The following is a 21,013-nucleotide window of genomic DNA, read 5'->3' on the forward strand; positions in this document are numbered from 1 at the left end:
GCCTTTGATGAGTATCGAACTTCTTGCCAAAGAAGCAGACAGGACGACTCACTCCTTGTCCATCATCCTGGAGAAGAACAGCTCCAGCCCCCACCTCACTGGCATCCACTTCAAGCTTGAAAGGTTTAGAAAAGTCTGGAGCGACAAGAACAGGTGAACTCGACAGAAGACCTTTTGCACATTCAAAAGCATGTTGACACTCAGGACTCCAAATGAATGGTACCTTCGGGCTGCACAGGTTTGTCAGTGGTGTTACGACCTCAGAAAAATTCCTACAGAAACACCTGTAGTAACCAACCATCCCCAGAAATCTGCGCAGCTCGCAGCGTGTTGTTGGCACAGGAAAGTTAAGAATGGCATTAACCTTTGCACTGATAGGGCGAACCTTGCCCTGCCCAACTTCCTTTCCAAGGTAGGTCACTGTAGCCTTACCAAACTTGCATTTAGCCAAGTTGAGGGTCAAGGAAGCATCAGCTAAACGCTTGAACACAGTGGTTAAGGTGTCAACATGCTCTGACCAGCTGGAAGAATAGATGGCCACATCATCGAGATAAACATTACAGTTTGCCACACCAGATAATACAGTTGACATTAACCTCTGAAATGTAGCAGGAGCATTTCTCATTCCAAATGCCATGACTGTATATTGTAAAAAGTGATCAGGTGTTACGAAAGCTGAGATTTCTGATGCTCTTTCTGTCAGAGGTACTTGCCAATAACCTTTAAGAAGGTCCAGCTTACTCACATAAGCAGCAGATCCGACGCTGTCAATACAGTCCTCAATACGGGGCAGTGGGAAGGAATCAGGTACGGTTACTGCATTTACCTTGCGGAAATCTGTGCAAAAGCGAGGTGTTCCATCTGATTTTGGCGTAACCAGGCACGGAGAACTCCATGGACTATAGCTTGGGATAGCCAATCCATGCTTTAGAAGGTAGTCTATTTCTGTGTTCATCATTTCCCTTTTTGCCATATTCACACGGTAAGCATGCTGCTTAATAGGCACGGCATTCCCAACATCAATGTCGTGCTCTATTACAGTAGTACGGGAAGGCATGTCCCCAAAGAGTGTTAAATGAATGGTGATGAGCCTTTCAATGTCCAACTGTTGCTCACGGGTCAAGTGAGACATATATAGACAACCGGGACAGTACCTCAGAATTAAGCATTCTGGCATTCTGGTAGCTGGCATCACAAAGTTTGAGCCCGTCTTCATCTAAGCTCGACCTCAATCCTGAGGGAGAGTTCAACAAAAGAGTTTCTGGAGATGAGATTGGCTCTGACGGAGATGCCACAGGCTTATCTGCGGTGCCACAGAAAGAGTCAGCTCTAGAATGAAAAGATTTGAGCATATTGACATGGCACAAGCGTGTTTTACGCTTCCTGTCTGGTGTTTTAATCACATAGTCAGTGTCATTTACTTTCTTATCCACCTGGTATGGTCCACAGAAGCGGGCAGACAATGCAAGGCTAGCAGTTGGTAGAAGAACCAAAACCTTGTCACCTGGATTGAAAGATCGAGGAACGGCTTTCTTATCATACCAACTCTTCATCTTCCCCTGAGCAGAGGAGAGGGCTTCTGCAGCTGCCAACCTGGCCTTATGGAGGCGCTCTCTGAACTGTGAAACATAATCCAGAACATTAGTTTTCACAACATGGTCTGTTGACAAGAACTGTTCTTGCAACAACTTCAAAGGTCCCCGAACAGAATGACCAAACACTAGTTCATTTGGGCTAAACCCAAGGGACTCTTGCTTAGCTTCGCGCATGGCAAACACCATCAGGGGTACTCCCTCATCCCACTCGTTTCCAGTATCCAAGCAGTATTTCTGCAACGTTGCCTTGAGTGTCTGATGCCAGCGCTCTAATGCTCCTTGAGACTCAGGATGGTATGCACTTGACACAACATGCTTAATCCCCAGAGTCTGCATGACCTGCTTGAAAAGTTTAGACAGAAATTTAGTTCCTTGGTCTGTCTGGACTACTTTTGGTAAACCAAAAGTACTTTTGGTAAACCAAAAGTAGTGAAGAACTTTGTCAAAACTTTAATCACCAAAGGTGCAGTTATTCTTCTAAGTGGGACAGCTTCTGGAAAACGAGTCGAAGTACACATTGCAGTCAGTAAAAACTGATTACCATTCTTTGTCTTGGGCAATGGACCAACACAGTCCACAATGACACGTTCAAAAGGTTCACCAAGTACTGGTACAGGATGAAGAGGAGCTATAGGAACTGTCTAGTTTGGCTTTCCTGCAATCTGACATGTTTTACAAGTGCGGCAAAACTCAACTACATCAGCCTTCAATCCTGGCCAAAAGAAATGGTTGAGTATCTTGTTGTACGTTTTTGTAACTCCCAAATGACCAGACAGAGGGTGCTCATGTGCAAGGGAGACTACGTAGTGACGATACTCAAGAGGCACAACAATCTGATAAGTAGTGCTCCAGTCACAGTCATCAGAACAGCTTCCCTCTACGTCCGCTGTTAAACTTGGGTGGGCAGTCCACTTGCGCATCAAGACCCCATCTTCCAAGAAATAAGAAGCCTTTTTATTTCCTGTTTCAGAAAGAGAAGTAAAGCATTTAGTCAATGAGGGATCAGACTTCTGAGCAGCAACAAGGCTTTCACGTGTGACTGGCAAGTCTAACTGTGGGAGATGTAGATCCTTCCACTTCTCAGTAGTATCCTTTGAGCCACTTTTAAGATCAACTAGGGTTTGCAAATCATCTGTAGCCAGAGCCTGAGCCAACGAAGAGTCTGACAAATCAATTTCTGCTTTAAGTCTTGCTTGAGCCCTGGTGAGAACACAAGCAGGAAAAACAGATGGGAAATATGTTGCTAGGTCGTTGCTCTTCAAGTTTGATTTTGGATCATTTGTTACTTCGGGAACACGTTGCACTTTTCCACCAGCAATATCATTTCCCAAAATGAACTGCACCCCTTTTATGGGAAGAGAGGGGGCGTACTGCCACAGAGAAGATGCCATTAACCAACTTTGACTTGATGTGTACATAATGCAAAGGAGCTTCAACATAGCCCATTTCAACTCCTTGAATCAGAATGCTGCCATGACAAGGGGAATGGTCACTCAGGGGTAATACATCAGATAAAATCACAGATCGTGACCCTCCCGTATCTCTGAGTATTCGAATGGGTTTTTCATCCTCAGGCTTCCCAGTCAATGACACAGTGCCATCTAAGAGGAAGGGTTTGAAGCAGGGATCAACTCCTTCACTTTGGTCCCTTCTCTCAGCACGAATGGTTTTAATTAAACCTACTCCTTTTGGTGACTGGTTCTTGCGCTTCAAAGCGGGACATTCAACAACAACATGACCAAGTTTATGACAATAGAAACATTCCCTTTCGGTCCTTGGAGCAAAAGTCTGTCGTGGGCTTGAAGGATCCTTTCGTGGGGGAGGTTCTCTGGTGGTAACTTCACGTTTCTGCACAAAAACAGTTTTATGAGTCAGCACAAATTCATCAGCTATCACAGCTGCTTCTTTCAAAGTGGAAACCTTCTGTTCATTAAGGTGTACAACAATGCGTTCTGGCAGGCCATTTTTGAACTCTTCCAGAAGTATCAGTTCACGTAAGGAGTTGTAGTCAGGAACTTTACTTGCTGTTATCCATCTATCAAAAAGAGTAGCTTTTTCACGAGCAAACTCTACAAAAGTCTGATTTGCTGTTCTTTTGTGATTGCGAAAGCGTTGCCTATACGCTTCGGGAACAAGTTCATAAGCAGCAAGGATAGCAGACTTCACTACATCATATTTCAAACTTTCTTCCAAAGACAAAGCAGAACAGACTTCTTGTGCTTTGCCTACCAATTTGCACTGAAGAAGCAATGGCCAAACTTCTCTCGGCCAGTGCAATGAGGCAGCAACACGTTCAAACACATTGAAATATGTATCAACTTCTGATTCACGAAATGGAGGTACCAACACAATGTTTTTACTCACATTGAAACCACCTGGGTTTACATGGGAGGAGGTTGTTTCACCAACAGATGAATTTGCAGAACTAGGTTGAGTAGTAGTACTTCTTGAAGTCTGTGCCTGTAACTCCAACTGACGCAGTCTGACCTCCCTTTCAATCTGCAACTCCAGCTCCAACTTTTTCAGCTTTAACACCTTTTCTGTCTCTGCTTCCAACTCCAACCTGCGAAGTTCCAACTCTGCCTGGCGAGCTTGGGCTTTATCCTGAGCCTCAAATTGTAATTTAGCCAAACGTACCTTGAGTAATACTTCTTGTCTTGAACGAGGAGAAGATGGAGTAGCAAAAGAAGGTGAGCCATTAGTGCTTAAATTTTCCACCGTTTGTTGCTCCACAGCAGCAGGGTTTTGCCCTTCGTCCTTTAACACAGCAGGCTTCACTCCTTCATTAGGGGTCCTGTCAAGAGGAACTGGCAAACGAGGTGATTTCGAAACAGGAAGCAGGCCTTCTTCCACAAGTTTATTTGAAACAGCAGTTTTCAAGTCCTCTTTCACCATTTGCCTTGATACATTTAACTCAAAGTGTGCTGCTATAGCAAACAAATCACGTTTTCTACACACATTTCTACACTACTCCCAAGAAGGATTACTCAAAAATGCACTCAAAGCAAAAACACCAGTTGCCATACTAACTACCTCTGCCAAATACACCAGCAGAAACAAACAACTCCAAACCTTCACCATCCACAAATGGATTAACCAGGACCTTTATCCCGGACAAGCCGCCAATTTATGTTACGTCCCCTGTAAAGAGTCAATTAACTTTTATAGAGGAAAAAAGGCCAAAAACTCTGTTAACTCATTCACTGCCAGCCATTTTCAAACGTATGCTTTCAATTGACGTCTATAGACGTCAATGGCAGTGAATGAGTTAATACCTATGAATAACAGGGAATGATAGACTTGTCACATTCAAAATAGAGATATGTAATAACAAACACGGGTCCGTGTCATTTAGGTTCTCCATTGAAATAGTCAATCATTTAGAAAAGTAGAATATATTTAAAAAAAAACACCCAGCACGCCCCTGCGGGCGGTTTATCCTTCAAGCTCGGGTCCTCTACCAGAGGCCTGGGAGCTTGAGGGTCCTGCGCAGTATCTTAGCTGTTCCCAGGACTGCGCTCTTCTGGACAGAGATCTCCGATGTTATTCCCGGGATCTGCTGGAGCCACTCGCCTAGCTTTGGAGTCACCGCACCTAGTGCTCCGATTACTACGGGGACCACCGTTACCTTCACCCTCCACATCCTCTCGAGCTCTTCTCTGAGCCCTTGGTATTTCTCCAGCTTCTCGTGTTCCTTCTTCCTGATATTGCTGTCATTCGGAACCGCTACATCGATCACTACGGCCGTCTTCTTCTGTTTGTCTACCACCACTATGTCCGGTTGGTTAGCCACCACCATTTTGTCCGTCTGTATCTGGAAGTCCCACAGGATCTTAGCTCGGTCATTCTCCACCACCCTTGGGGGCATCTCCCATTTTGACCTCGGGACTTCCAGGTTATACTCGGCACAGATGTTCCTGTACACTATGCCGGCCACTTGGTTATGGCGTTCCATGTATGCCTTGCCTGCTAGCATCTTGCACCCTGCTGTTATGTGCTGGATTGTCTCTGGGGCATCTTTACACAGCCTGCACCTGGGGTCTGGCCTGGTGTGATAGACCCCAGCCTCTATGGATCTTGTACTCAGAGCTTGTTCTTGTGCTGCCATGATTAGTGCCTCTGTGCTGTCTTTCAGTCCAGCTTTGTCCAGCCACTGGTAGGATTTCTGGATATCAGCCACCTCCTCTATCTGCCGGTGGTACATACCGTGCAGGGGCCTGTCCTTCCATGATGGTTCCTCGTCTCCCTCCTCTTTCTTGGGTTTCTGCTGCCTGAGGTATTCACTGAACACTCGGTCAGTTGGGGCCATCTTCCCAATGTATTCTTGGATGTTCGTTGTCTCATCCTGGACTGTGGTGCTGACACTCACCAGTCCCCGGCCCCCTTCCTTCCGCTTAGCGTACAGCCTCAGGGTGCTGGACTTGGGGTGAAACCCTCCATGCATGGTAAGGAGCTTTCTTGTCTTTATGTCAGTGGCTTCTATCTCCTCCTTTGGCCAGCCTATTACCCCAGCAGGGTACCTGATCACGGGCAGGGCGTACGTGTTGATGGCCCGGATCTTGTTCTTACCATTCAGCTGACTCCTCAGGACTTGCCTGACCCTCTGCAGGTACTTGGTGGTTGCAGCCTTTCTAGCGGCCTCTTCATGGTTCCCATTTGCCTGCGGGATCCCCAGGTACTTGTAACTGTCCTCTATGTCTGCAATGTTGCCTTCTGGTAGTTCAATCCCCTCAGTTCTGACTACCTTCCCTCTCTTTGTTACCATCCGACTACACTTCTCCAGTCCGAACGACATTCCAATGTCATTGCTGTATAGCCTGGTAGTGTGGATCAGTGAATCGATGTCTCGTTCACTCTTGGCATACAGCTTGATGTCATCCATGTACAGGAGGTGGCTGACAACTGCTCCGTTCCGTAGTCGGTATCCGTAGCCAGTCTTGTTAATGATCTCACTGAGGGGGTTCAGGCCTATGCAGAACAGCAGTGGGGACAGAGCATCTCCTTGGTAGATCCCGCACTTGATGGTGACTTGTGCTATGGGCTTGGAGTTGGCCTCTAGTGTTGTACGCCACATCCCCATTGAGTTCCTGATGAAGGCTCTTAGGGTCCCATTGATCTTGTACAATTCTAGGCATTCCAGTATCCAGCTGTGGGGCATTGAGTCATAGGCCTTCTTGTAATCAATCCAGGCAGTGCACAGGTTGGTCAGTCTGGTCTTGCAGTCTCGGCTGACTGTTCTGTCTACCAGTAGCTGGTGTTTTGCGCCTCTGGTATTCTTGCCAATTCCTTTCTGTGTCCCACTCATGTATTGACCCATGTGCCTGTTCATCTTAGCCGATATGATGCCTGACAGGAGCTTCCATGTAGTACTGAGGCAGGTTATTGGTCGGTAGTTGGAGGGGACCGTTCCCTTCTTGGGGTCCTTGGGGATCAGGACCGTCCGACCTTCGGTTAACCATTCCGGGTGTCTCTCATTAACTAGCAGCTGGTTCATTTGTGCTGCCAGACGCTCGTGGAGTGCAGTCAGCTTCTTTAGCCAGTAGGCGTGAACCATGTCGGGCCCTGGTGCTGTCCAACTCTTCATACTGGAGACCCTTTCTTGGATATCTGCCACTGTGATGGTTAAGGGAGGTCGCTGTGGTCTGCCCTCAGATCCACTAGCCACTGAGCATTGCCGTTATGGGTTGCGTCCTTCTCCCATATGCTCTTCCAGTATTGCTCCGTCTCCAGCCTTGGTGGTGCTGTTCTCTTATTATTGTTCCCTTGCCACTGAGAGTACACCTTTGCTGGTTCTGTGGAGAACAGCTGGTTTATTCTCCTGCCTTCTATCTCTCTGGTGTACCTCCTCAAGCGGCTGGCCAAGGCTGTGAGTCTTTGCTTGGCAGTTTCCAAGGCCTCAGGTATGGACAGCTTGCTGTATTTCTTAGGCACCTTATTTGTCGCACCTTTCTGCAACTCCGTTAGTTGGCTAACCTCCCTCCGTGCTACTTTGATCTTGCCCTCTAGCCTCCTTCTCCATGGAGGGTACTGCCCCTTGTGGCTGTTCAACTTGTAGCCAAGCATCTCACTGATCACTGCTGCCGTATTGTAGATCAGCTTGTTAGTGTCGGTAATCGTGGTTGTAGGTATTGTCCGTAATGCTGCATTAACATCATCCAGCAGACCTTCTGAGGGTACTTCACGTAATCTTGGTAACCGGCTACGGGGGATCCAGGTTTCAAGCTTGGCCATTATCCTATTTTTCAGGTCAGTTCCTCTCGCACTCTTTCGAATGTTGGAACACTGAGCTACTAGTTGTTTCGCCGTATATATATATATATATATATATATATATATATATATATATATATATATATATATATATATATATATATATATCCTGTTCCTGTCCCGAAGAAACCCCACCCTGCTTCTCTCAATGACTATCGCCCTGTAGCCCTCACCTCAGTAGTGATGAAGTGCTTTGAACGCCTGGTCAGACTTCATCATTTCTTCACTACCAGACACACTGGACCCACTACAGTTCGCTTACCGTCCAAATCGTTCCACAGACGATGCCATCTCTCATCTCCTCCACACATCACTCACTCACTTGGACACTAGAAGGGGGAATTATGTTAAAATGCTCTTCATAGACTACAGCTCTGCATTTAATACCATAATTCCCTCCACACTCACCACCAAGCTGGAGCATCTGGGACTCAGCTCATCTATGTGTCAGTGGATCTCCAACTTCCTAACTGGCAGACCACAGGCAGTAAGGATGGGCGGACATGTCTCAGCCTCCACCACTCTCAGCACTGGAGCCCCCCAGGGGTGTGTTCTGAGCCCCCTGCTGTACTCTTTGTACACATATGACTGTGTGGCCACTACCAGCTCCACCACCATCATCAAGTTTGCTGACGACACCGTCGTGGTGGGCCTGATCTCTGATAACAACGAGACGGCCTACGTGAAGGAGATTAGGAATCTGGAGAACTGGTGCCAGAGGAACAACCTCCTTCTAAACGTCAGTAAGACAAAGGAGCTGATAGTGGACTTCAGCACTAAGCAGGAGAGGAACTACCAGACCCCCGTCATCAACGAGTGCCCAGTGGAGAGAGTGGACAGCTTCAAATACCTCGGAGTTCACATCACGCAGGACCTGTCATGGTCCTGTCACATCAACACCGTGGTGAAAAAGGCCCGACAGCGTCTCTACCACCTCAGACGCTTGAGAGACTTCCAACTGCCCTCCAAGGTGCTCAGGAACTTTTACTCGTGCACCATAGAGAGCATCCTGGCGGGAAACATCTTAACCTGGTTCGGGAACAGCACCATGCAGGACAGACGAGCTCTACAGAGGGTTGTGCGGTCAGCTGAGCGCACCATCCGCTCCGAGCTCCCTGACCTGCACTCAATCTACAGCAGGCGGTGCTGGACCAAGGCCAGGAAGATCGTGAAGGACCTCAGCCATCCCAACAATGGACTGTTCTCTCTGTTGAGGTCAGGAAAGCGATTCCGCTCCCTGAAGACCAACACAGAGAGACTGAGGAGGAGCTTCTTCCCGCAGGCGATACGGTCTCTCAATCACACCACCACACAGTACTGACCCACACATATGGTTCTTACACACACACTGGACTTTCTGGACATTGTTTTTGCACAACACTGGTCACTATATTCTTCATTTCCAGTTAATACTTGTACAGCTGCTGTTATTGTGTATATATTTATTTATATTTAGATTTCTTCATACATTCTTATATAGTTCTATATTGTGTATTGTGTATTTTGTTGTACAGTTATTTTATTTTCAACTTTAATTTATATATTTTATCTTATTCTTCCCAGTTAAATTTACCCTTCATTCTAATTTGTGTTGTACAGTTATTTCATTTTTAACCTTAATTTATATTTTATTCCTTCCTAGTTAAATTTACCCTTTTTAATTTTTCATATTTATTTCCTATCTTATTCATAGCCTTTCCTTTTTTTGTTTTCTTTAGGTCACGAGCAGTTGTCCAAGCATTTCACTACATATCGTACTGTGTATGACTGTGTACGTGACAAATAAAATTTGAATTTGAAATTTGAATTTGAATATATATATATATATATATATATATATATATATATATATATATATATATATATATTATATATATATATATATATATAGCGTAGTGGTTGCTGCTGAGAGAGCAAGACATCTCCCCTCCTCCCAAACATCTCCCAGTGTCACAGTGGATCAGGTCAGGAGACAACTGAGGAAGCTTCGCCCCAGAAAGGCAGCAGGCCCAGACAAGGTGTGTCCTAGGATGCTAAAGGCGTGTGCTGCTGAACTTGGGGAGCCGCTACAACGAGTCTTCAACCTCAGTCTGCGACTGGGGAGAGTGCCCGCCCTATGGAAGACATCCTGCATCGTCCCGGTCCCCAAAAAGAACCGGCCCAATGAGCTGAATGACTTCCGACCGGTGGCACTGACGTCACATCTTATGAAGACTCTAGAGCGGCTCTTCCTCAACCTCCTCCGACCACAGGTACAACATGCCCAGGACCCACTACAGTTTGCATAAAAGGTGGGTGTCGGAGTGGAGGATGCCATCCTGTACCTCCTACACAGAGCCCACTCACACCTGGATGGGGGAAAAAGGCACGGTCAGGATCCTGTTTCTTGACTTTTCCAGTGCCTTTAATACCATCCGGCCCTGTATGCTTCAGGAGAAACTGAACAGGATGGAGGTGGACCCCTGCCTGGTGGCTTGGATCTCCGACTACCTCACCGACAGACCACAGTACGTCAGGCTGAAGGACATCACGTCTGACACAGTGGTCAGCAGCACAGGAGCACCACAGGGAACTGTGCTGTCCCCTCTTCTCTTCACCCTGTACACCTCTGACTTCTGCTACAACTCTGAATTATGCCACATTCAGAAGTTTGCAGACGACACAGCCATCATGGGGTGTATCTGGGATGATCAGGAAGAGGAGTACAGAAGTCTGGTGAGGAACTTTGTCGCATGGAGTCATACAAACCACCTGCAACTCAACACCTCAAAGACTAAGGAACTGGTTGTGGACTTCGGGAGGTCTAGAGCAGGTCCACTGCCGGTTCAGATAGAGGGGGAGGAGGTAGAGGTGGTCAACAAGTACAAGTACCTCGGGCTGTGGGTGGACAATAAACTGGACTGGTCATGCAACACAGAGCACCTGTATAAAAAAGCCCAAAGCTGACTGTACTTCCTCAGGAGGCTGAGGTCTTTTAACATCTGCAGGAAGCTCCTGAGGATGTTTTACCAGTCGGTGGTTGCTGGAGTACTTTTCTATGCTGTGGTGTGCTGGGGGAGCAGCACAGCAAAGAAGGACTCATCCAGGCAGGAGAAACTGATCAGGAGGGCTAGCTCTGTGGTCGGCATGAAGCTGGACACTCTGGTGACAGTGGCAGAGAAAAGGACATTAAAGAAACTGATGGACATTATGGACAATGCCAGGCATCCTCTGCACACTGCCATTAACAACCAGAAGAGTCTGTTCAGTGACAGGTTGCTTCTCCCAAAGACAAGAACTAACAGACTTAAAAACTCCTTTGTCCCACACGCCATCAGACTGTTTAACTCCTCTCTAGAGGGGAGAGGGAGGGGAAACAGGAGGACAAAGGAGGGGGGAACAACTAAGCTGTAGTGCCTCTTCACCTCACTGTGCAATACCTTTTGTGCAATACATTTGTAAATAGTCAACAGTGCAATAGACCTCAATACTTGAAATGTGCAATTCACTTGTATTATTATTTTTTATTCCTATTTATTCTATTTATCCCCTTCGTATATTTTATTTATATTGTCTCTGTATTTATATGTGTGTGTGTGTGTGTGTGTGTGTGTGTGTGTGTGTGTGTGTGTGTGTGTGTGTGTGTGTGTGTATATATATATATAATATTCTGTAACTCTGTAACTTCTGTCGGTGCTGTGCTTTTTTGGAAATCGAATTTCCCAGAGGAACCCACCCGAGGGATTAATAAAGTTCTATCTAATCTAATCTAATCTAATATGTCTCAACGCTGTTTCTCAATAATATTAAAAACCTAAAAACTATTGTTGTGGAAGATAGAAGTCACTGTGACAGCCCTCTGACTGTGGAGGACGTTTGTAATCCTATTTCTGCACTTAAGGCCAACAAATCTCCCGGCACAGATGGTTTAACTGCAGAGTTTTATGAATCATTTTCTAATCTCCTGGCTCCGTTCTTACTGCAGCTTTTCATAGGAAGTGTAGAGAATAACATCCTCCCTCCTACTCTTACTCAGGGTCTCATAACACACATTCCAAAGCCAAACAAAGACTTACTTCTTATTGATAATTGGAGACCCATCTGTCTGCTCAATGATGACTATGAGATTATGGCTTTAGTACTTGCTAACAGAATGAAAGAGTTCTTGGACACAATTATCGATGAGACACAATCAGGCTTTATGAGAAACAGACACCTTTCTAAGAACATGAGACTGGTTTTAGATCTACTTGATTACTCTGATTTGGTATCTGACTATAGCTTCATTCTCTTCCTGGATTTTTAAAAGGCTTTTGATACAATTGAACATCAATTTATTTTCCACTCTTTGGAAAAATTTGGCATTTTTCTGTAAAGCTATCAAAACCTTGTACACGAATGGCAATAGCTCAATTAAAATGATTAAGACACCACCCCGAGATTTGACCTGTTATACAAGGAATCAGCACAGCTGATAAGGAGCTCATCATCAGCCAGCTAGCTGATGACACCACACTCTTCTTGAAGAATGCAAATCAAATCCGTCCAGCCCTTAGTGTTATTAGTGATTTCTCTGAGGCATCTGCTTTATGTCGAAATCTAAAAAAAATGTGAATTACTAGCAATTAAAGGATGCACTGCAAATGCTCTCTGTAACATTTCTGTTAAACAAGAAGTCACATGCCCAGGACTGTTAATATCCAAAGACCAAAAGTCAAGATGCTCGTCAAACTTGTCAAACAGTGTTGGGGAATTCTCAATGGTGCTTGGTGCCATACCCTCAGGGACTTTAATGTTATATAAAAACACTGACAGCTCAATATCTGCCTCAGTCACTCTCCCTGATCCAGCTGAGTCAGCAGTGGGAAAAATCTGCTTTTCACAGGAACTTGGTAACAGCAATAAGAGAATACGTAGTTTATTCCAAGAAGATATCATGTCTCTCCTGTTACACCCCGGCCTAGGCAACCGGCGTGCAACGCAGGAAAATAAAAATAAGGAAAAAACACACAAAAAAATCCCCACTAAGGCTCTCCACCAAAATCCCCAAAACGGAAGTGTCTCAAACGAAAGTATTGACAAAACCCATTTACAGCTATTTACAACAAACTATTTATTTACAACACGGGGGGAGATCGCGACCATGACATACCGAAACACAAGGCTTAAATACATAGAAGGAGCAATTATGGAATGGACCACAGGAGGGAAACACAGCTGGGGCAAATTAGACCTGACGAGACAAGGAAACGTAAAGTGAACACACTAAGATAACACAGACTTTCAAAGTAAAGCAGGAAATACATGACAGTCACGCAAAAAACAAAACACTGACAACACCGAAACGTAACACTCCCATATATAGAATATCTTACTGGAACCGACGTGTTCCAGATATCACCTGGAAGACAGTCTGGATGATCCCATAAATATCTAATTGTGAACAAGGTGAAGGAAATCTCATATAAAATTCTTCATAAATGTTACCCAGCCAGTCACTATATGGTAACATTTAAAAGAGACATAAATACTAATTGAACTTTCTGTGGGGATCATCCAGAAACTGTGGCACATCTCTTTTGGTTCCTCTACACAGAGATTCTGGAAGAATTTAGCAGTTTTGTTATTGTCCATATTTTAAGGGAGTTTTCTTTACGATGGAAAATGTTTTATTCTTTTTCTTTAAGTTCCCCAGGAAGAATGATAAATGTTTTTTTTATAAAAAATTTGTTAATACTTTTAGCTATTTTATATCCATAAATGTAAGTTTATTAATAAAACACCATATTTCTGCCTTTTTATAAGGATATGAATTGTACATACAATCAATTTCAGACTCAACCAACAAAAAGCCTCTCAGAACAATATTTATATATTGATTTTTTTCGCCTACTCATATCATAATTTTTTTACTCCTGGTTCTGTATGTTCATGTTCTGTTCTTTTGTAAACTTCATCTGTTTGTATGTTGTATACTCATTGTGTTTCAATAAAGTTCGATTTAAAAAGAGGTACGTTCTAAACGAAGCTTCAGACGTCACTGATCACGTGACTCTGGCCAAACGAATCAGGCCTCGTGTGTGTAAGTGTGTAAACCAATAGAATGCATCGTGGTGGTGGTGGGGGGGGGGCATCACGGGCATTGGCAAGAAAAAAATAAAATAATCGGTCGTACCCATGCTTCCCCGACGTCATGCCAGCGCATATTGGGAAATTCGTAGGCACCGATCGGTTTTCTATCAGCCATTTGCTGGGAGTAAGGGCGCCCTCCGTTTGCGATTTAAAGTAGGCAGCACGGTGGCACGGTGGTTAGCACTGTTGCCGCACAGCAAGACGGTCCTGAGTTCAATTCCAACATCAGGCCGGGGTCTTTCTGTGTGGAGTTTGCATGTTCTCCCCATGTTTGCGTGGGTTCCCTCCGGGTACTCCGGCTTCCTCCCACCGTCCAAAGACATGCAGGTTGTGGGGATAGGTTAATTGGAAAATCCAAATTGTCACTAGGTGTGAATGTGCGAATGAATGTGAGTGCGAATGGTTGTCTGTCCCTTTGTGTTGGCCCTGCGACAGACTGGCGACCTGTCCAGGCTGTACCCTGCCTCTTGCCCTATGACAGCTGGGATAGGCTCCAGTGCCCCCCGCGACCCTGAAAAGGATAAGCGGCAGCAAATGGATGGATGGATGGATGATTTAAAGTCTCACACAACCCGTCAAAAGGGGCGGGGCCGGCTGCTTCCAAGTAGAGCACATTTCATTTATAATGATGTAAATCCAAGCCCATCATGGATTCACCATCTGAATCCTGGGTTGTGTGAAATCCCAGAAATCAACCTTAGACAAAGTGAATCTGTGAAATAAGGTGTAGGTCTGTTAGGATAATTGTGCTGATCCTCGGGTTGGGGGATTTGTGTTTGTACTGGAGCGCAAAATTCAAACCAATGGAAGATGGACAACAAAAGCCATCAGGTGCTCAGGTTAGAAAAAAGAGAAAAGATGCAGGTAAGCAGACGTGTGATTGGATAATCGCAGCTGATCCTGAACCAATCAGACTAAACTCCAAACAATACATTATGTTACAGATTTTAATATTAATTAGTCATTGTTACTTGTTGATTTGTCCTTTTCTCATTGTGTGACGAATTATGACGACTGTTTGGTAGCTGTTATTGTCTCTCTCTCTCTCTTCATGTGTGTTTCTCTGGTGAAACAATAGTTTTGTGTTAATGTTAGGGCTGCACGATTTTGCATAAAATGAGAATCACGATTTTTTGGCTTAGAATTGAGATCATGATTCTCTCATAACAATAAATAAACATAAAACAACAAATGTCTCACGTTTTGTTGTTGCAGCAAAATGTTGTCCTGCTTGAAATTCCGTCTCCACCGTTGCTCGACGCTGCGTGTACAGAGCAGGTAGTGCAACAATAGAAAAATAGTTGCGGGACGGCACCGTGTAGCGTTTGTCTAGGGTGTTGATCGTTTTCCTAAATCCCTCGTTTTGCACAGTGTTGATGGGAGCCATATCTTTGGTCAGGTGATAAGTGATAGCCTCCGTAATGTCTTTGTGCCTGCGGGAGTTCGACGTGTATAGGGAAGCGCTGTATAAGGTTCCCGTTATTGATGTTTGGGTGGTTGACCGGGACGGATTTTCTCCTGTCACTTTCTCGTCATCCCTGACGTGCTCTCCGTTGTTTTTTCCCTGCTAATTTTAGCATCAAACGGCACAGCTTCTGTATCACGTGGTATAAGGCTCCGCCCTTGGCATTTGTTGAGCAGGAAGAGTGAGCGCTTGTTTTCATACAGAGTACGTCCCGGATCAAAATGCGGTACATTTGATCCCTGTTGTCTTTGCTTGATGATTGGTTTGAGTCTTGACAATCCACATTGCTGGCGTTGCATCTTTCAATGCCAGCAATGGCAGGTATCAGTGCTCAAACCTTTTGTATTTGTTTCCAACAAGTTGCCCACCTCGGGAAACAAAAATGTGTTCTTTTACTTGTCAGATGAACATATGAGACTCTTTGACTCTTCAGTGCAGTGTGGAGCCTAACAAAGATCTGTTTTGTGTCCCAGCTGATCAGCAGGAGGAGGAGAGTCTGACGGAGCAGCAGAGGAACATTTTCAGCTACTTGGACTCAGCTCAGCCACTACAGAGGAAACAATGAGCTCAACACAGAAGGTGACAGACAGAGCAGGACCATATGACCAAAGATATTTATCACCATATACAGGGAGTGCAGAATTATTAGGCAAGTTGTATTTTTGAGGAATAATTTTATTATTGAACAACAACCATGTTCTCAATGAACCCAAAAAACTCATTAATATCAAAGCTGAATGTTTTTGGAAGTAGTTTTTAGTTTGTTTTTAGTTTGAGCTATTTTAGGGGGATATCTGTGTGTGCAGGTGACTATTACTGTGCAGAATTATTAGGCAACTTAACAAAAAACAAATATATACCCATTTCAATTATTTATTTTTACCAGTGACACCAATATAACATCTTCACATTCACAAATATACATTTCTGACATTCAAAAACAAAACAAAAACAAATCAGCGACCAATATAGCCACCTTTCTTTGCAAGGACACTCAAAAGCCTGCCATCCATGGATTCTGTCAGTGTTTTGATCTGTTCACCATCAACATTGCGTGCAGCAGCAACCACAGCCTCCCAGACACTGTTCAGAGAGGTGTACTGTTTTCCCTCCTTGTAAATCTCACATTTGATGATGGACCACAGGTTCTCAATGGGGTTCAGATCAGGTGAACAAGGAGGCCATGTCATTAGTTTTTCTTCTTTTATACCCTTTCTTGCCAGCCACGCTGTGGAGTACTTGGACGCGTGTGATGGAGCATTGTCCTGCATGAAAATCATGTTTTTCTTGAAGGATGCAGACTTCTTCCTGTACCACTGCTTGAAGAAGGTGTCTTCCAGAAACTGGCAGTAGGACTGGGAGTTGAGCTTGACTCCATCCTCAACCCGAAAAGGCCCCACATCTTTGATGATACCAGCCCAAACCAGTCCTCCACCTCCACCTTGCTGGCGTCTGAGTGGGACTGGAGCTCTCTGCCCTTTACCAATCCAGCCACGGGCCCATCCATCTGGCCCATCAAGACTCACTCTCATTTCATCAGTCCATAAAACCTTAGAAAAACCAGTCTTGAGATATTTCTTGGCCCAGTCTTGACGTTTCAGCTTGTTAGAATTAGAATTAGAATTCAACTTTATTGTCATTGCACATGCACAGGTACAGGGCAACGAAATGCAGTTTGCATCCATCCAGAAGTGCTTTAGTGATATAGATATATTACAATATATATTAGCAATAGTATAGATATGTAAGTATATTACAGAAATGGGTCTATTATGGTATGTTATAATGTACACGGTATGAAGTATGTTGTGAATATTCTATAACTATTAGTATGTACAGGCTGTAGTGAGTACAAGCTATGTACAGGATATAAATATGAAAAACTATACAGAATATGAAATAAATAACTTTACAGAAATCTGAGATATGCAGCTATACAGAAATGGGAACTATGCAAGTTGTAAACAGTTGTAGGATTAAAGATTATCGAATGTACAGAATGGTTATTTACACAGAGCTATACAGTAGTGCAGTTAAGATAAGTGAGGGTGTGGATAATTTCTACAGAGGCTATATAAAGTGCTAGTGGTTGTGAGTGGTGGTTCACTCCATGTTATTATTGTGTGTTTGAGGGTCCAGGGCCCTATTTCAGGAAGCCGGTTTAGTGCAAACTCTGAGTAAGTATACCCTGAGTGAACGAAAACTCTGGGTTTTCGGTTTCACAAAGCGAGTTTAGATTAATCCTGAGTGAGTTACTATGACGACACACTCCGTGAAGCTAACCTGCCCCCTAGCAGGTTTACTTCAACTAACCCTGACGTTCTCCGCCTCTGTGTCGGAAACCTGACTGTAGGAAGTGTCAGACATGGCGTGCCCCTTCCTTGAAGAGCCAGTAGATGTTGAAGCCCAAATTCTCCGCAGAGCTCTCCGCCGGGAGAGAGTGATTAGAGCGCGTTTGGACATTTTATCATTTCCTGATGATTTTCTGTGTGAACGTTACCGTTTTACAGCACAATCTATAATTTATTTGAATAACATCCTCAGGCCTAATATTGCTCATAAGACACATCGTGGACATTCTCCCAGTTCTGTACATATTATTTGTATTGCACTTCGTTTTTTTGCAAACGGGAGCTTTCTGTATAATATTGGTGATGCTGAGCACGTTTCCAAGGCTACCGTCTGTCGGGCAGTCAGGAATGTTACAGTTGCACTGAAACGTCTCCTGTACTGGTTTGTGGTGTTCCCCGGTCACAGACCCACAAGATTTATCAAAGAGGGATTCCACAAAATTGCAGGTATCAGGATGAACAAAACTTAATTCATGATGTGGTGATACTTGAACTACTACTTAAATTTTACATTTATTTTCTCGGTTCCCAGGCGTGATTGGCTGTAGAGATGGCACTCACATTCCAATCATTGCTCCTTCAGTAAATGAAGGAGACTATGTGAACAGGAAGTCTTTCCACAGCATTAATGTACAGGTACATAGTTCCCTGTAGCATTTCAAACGAACAAATTATTCCATTATAGTAATGGATGCTAATTTGTGTTCTCTGCACTGTGAAGATCATATGTGATGCTGCCAACGTTATCACAAATGTGGAAGCCAAGTGGCCAGGCTCTGTGAGTGGTGGTGGTGGAGGACCCCCACCTGTTTTTCGGGCCTCCGCTTTTTTTCTGTTGGCTATAACGGGTCCCATTTGAGCATACAGAGTAAGCAAATATGTACTTGTAATGTGCTCAGATAATTTCAATAAGTGCTTACAGAAAGAAAATTAATGTAGCCTCTAACTGCAATTGATTTACATCGGACAAACAGACCAAGCACTATGGCTCATAATACAATTACACCTCACCTGTTTGGACTATGTTTTTATATTTCATTTTTACTTGCTGCCAGGAACGTTTGGGGCCTGTTGGGTTGCACCTGCGCTCATATCACATCACAAAATAAAATGTATAAAATAAAAAATGAAATATAATAAAATAACGTGTTAAATGGGTGGAAATCCCTAGATCAATGTTTAAATTAACACTCACGCATTGACTCTGTCAGCTATGTTTTGCCATGCATGCTCCCTTTCTTTTGCAGCTGAGGCTGTGTTACTTTTTTTCTGCAAAATTTGCATGTTATCGGCATATGCTGCCATCAGAATTTCGGCCTCAAGCGCTGTAAAATACATTGACCGCGCCTTCTTTCCCTCCGTCTCCATGGTGACTCGCTTAATCTGTGCTCCACTAATCAGGGCTTTATGTATCCTCGTGCACGCACTTAACTTGGGGTTAAAGCAACTCCGCGTTGATTGAACTGCTTGTTATCAGCGTTTCTGAAACCGAATATTCCGAGTTGGACAGTTCGGGGTTACTCAACCCTGAGTATCGTTTTTCACTCTGAGTTTTCTAAACCGGCTTCCTGAAATAGGCAAGGCAAGGCAAATTTATTTGTATAGCACAATTCAACAACAAGGTGATTCAAATAGGGTACAGTTGTCCATTGTGGGTGTGTGTATGTTGAGTCCATAAGTTAACGTGGGTCAGATGTCAGGAGGCAGAGTTCAGGAGTCTGACAGCTGTGGGGAAGAAGCTGTTCCGGTACCTGGTGGTCTTAGTCCGGAGGCTCCTGTAGCGCCTCCCAGAGGGCAGGAGGGTGAAGAGTCCATGTGATGGGTGACTGGGGTCTTTGATGATTTTCCCAGCCCTTTTCAGTAGATGTCCTGTAGATGTCTTTTATGGCAGGAAGTGGTGCTCCGGCGATGCGCTGGGCAGTTTTCACGACCCTCTGCAACGCCTTCCGGTCCGAGGCAGAGCAGTTCCCGTACCAGACTGTTATACAGTTGGTCAGGATGCTCTCGATGGTGCAACGATAGAAGTTCACCAGGATGTCTGAGGACAGGTGGTTCTTCCTCAGAGTCCTCAAGAAGAAGAGGCGCTGGTGAGCCTTCTTGACCAACTTGGAGCAGTTGGTCGACCAGGTGAGATCCTCGGAGATGTGGACTCCCAGGAACTTGAAGCTGCTCACACGCTCCACAGCCGTCCCCTTAATGTGGATGGGTGGATGTGGGTCAGCATTCCTCCTGTAGTCCACGATGAGCTCCTTGGTCTTCTCGGTGTTAAGCAGCAGGTTGTTTGTGTCGCACCACTCAGCCAGACGATCCACCTCCTCCCTGTAGGCGGCCTCATCGTTGTCACTGATGAGGCCAATCACCGTGGTGTCATCTGCAAACTTAATGATGGTGTTGGAACCATCAGCAGGTCTGCAGTCGTGGGTGAAGAGGGAGTAGAGGAAAGGGCTCATCACACAGCCTTGTGGTACACCGGTGTTCATTGTGATGGTAGATGAGCAGTGGTTATCCAGCCGGACATGTTGGGGGCGATTGGTCAGGAAGTCCAGTAACCATTTGCAGATGAGGGAACTGATGCCCAGGTCTGTCAGTTTCCTGATGAGTTGTGGGGGGTGGATTGTATTGAATGCTGAACTGAAGTCTATAAACAGCATTCTGGCGTAGGTGTTGTTGTTGTCCAGGTGTGAGAGGACAGAGTGCAGTGCGATGGAGACAGCATCCTCTGTGCTCCTGTTCTGGCGGAATGCGAATTGGTGGGGGTCCAGGGTGGGGGGGGAGACAGGATTTGAAGTGTGCTAGGACCAGCTGCTCTAAGCACTTAGTGATGATGGGGGTGAGTGCTACTGGGCGGTAGTCATTGAGGCAAGATGGGTTGGAGTTTTTGGGTATCGGGACGATGGAGGTGGATTTGAAGCAGGCCGGTACCACAGCGTGGGCCAAGGACAGGTTGAATATGTCTGTGAGCACTCCTGCAAGCTCCCCAGAACACGCTCCAGGGCTCTAGAGTGCGACCAATTTGGTCGCAAATGCAACCAAATTTTTCAGTGGTGCGACTAAAAAAAAATATTTGGTTGCACCTGTGCGACCAACTGTTCGGGTAGCAAAAAAAAAAAAAAAAATCTGCAACCTTCCCTGTGGTCAACAACAGACACACATTTTGCCCCTATCGTGGACTAAACCAATCAGAGATAGTCAGGGGCGGGACCTCTCTGATTGGCCGTGGT

At 44.9% G+C, this 21,013-nt stretch overlaps 1 long non-coding RNA gene across 1 annotated transcript in view; it reads left to right on the forward strand.

Annotated features, from left to right (window-relative positions):
- The window catches only part of LOC146634361 (uncharacterized), a 35,283-nt gene that overhangs the window by 6,508 nt on the left and 7,762 nt on the right, over positions 1-21,013 (forward strand). Inside the window, exon 2 of the long non-coding RNA XR_014905467.1 lies at positions 15,915-16,020. This is a non-coding gene — a long non-coding RNA (uncharacterized LOC146634361). The remainder of the gene's footprint in view (positions 1-15,914; positions 16,021-21,013) is intronic.

Source organism: Diplotaxodon limnothrissa, linkage group LG3 (genome assembly GCF_057381915.1).
Source record: "Diplotaxodon limnothrissa isolate DT_005_m linkage group LG3, D_limnothrissa_male_GT1.1, whole genome shotgun sequence".
Taxonomy (NCBI): Eukaryota; Metazoa; Chordata; class Actinopteri; order Cichliformes; family Cichlidae; genus Diplotaxodon; species Diplotaxodon limnothrissa.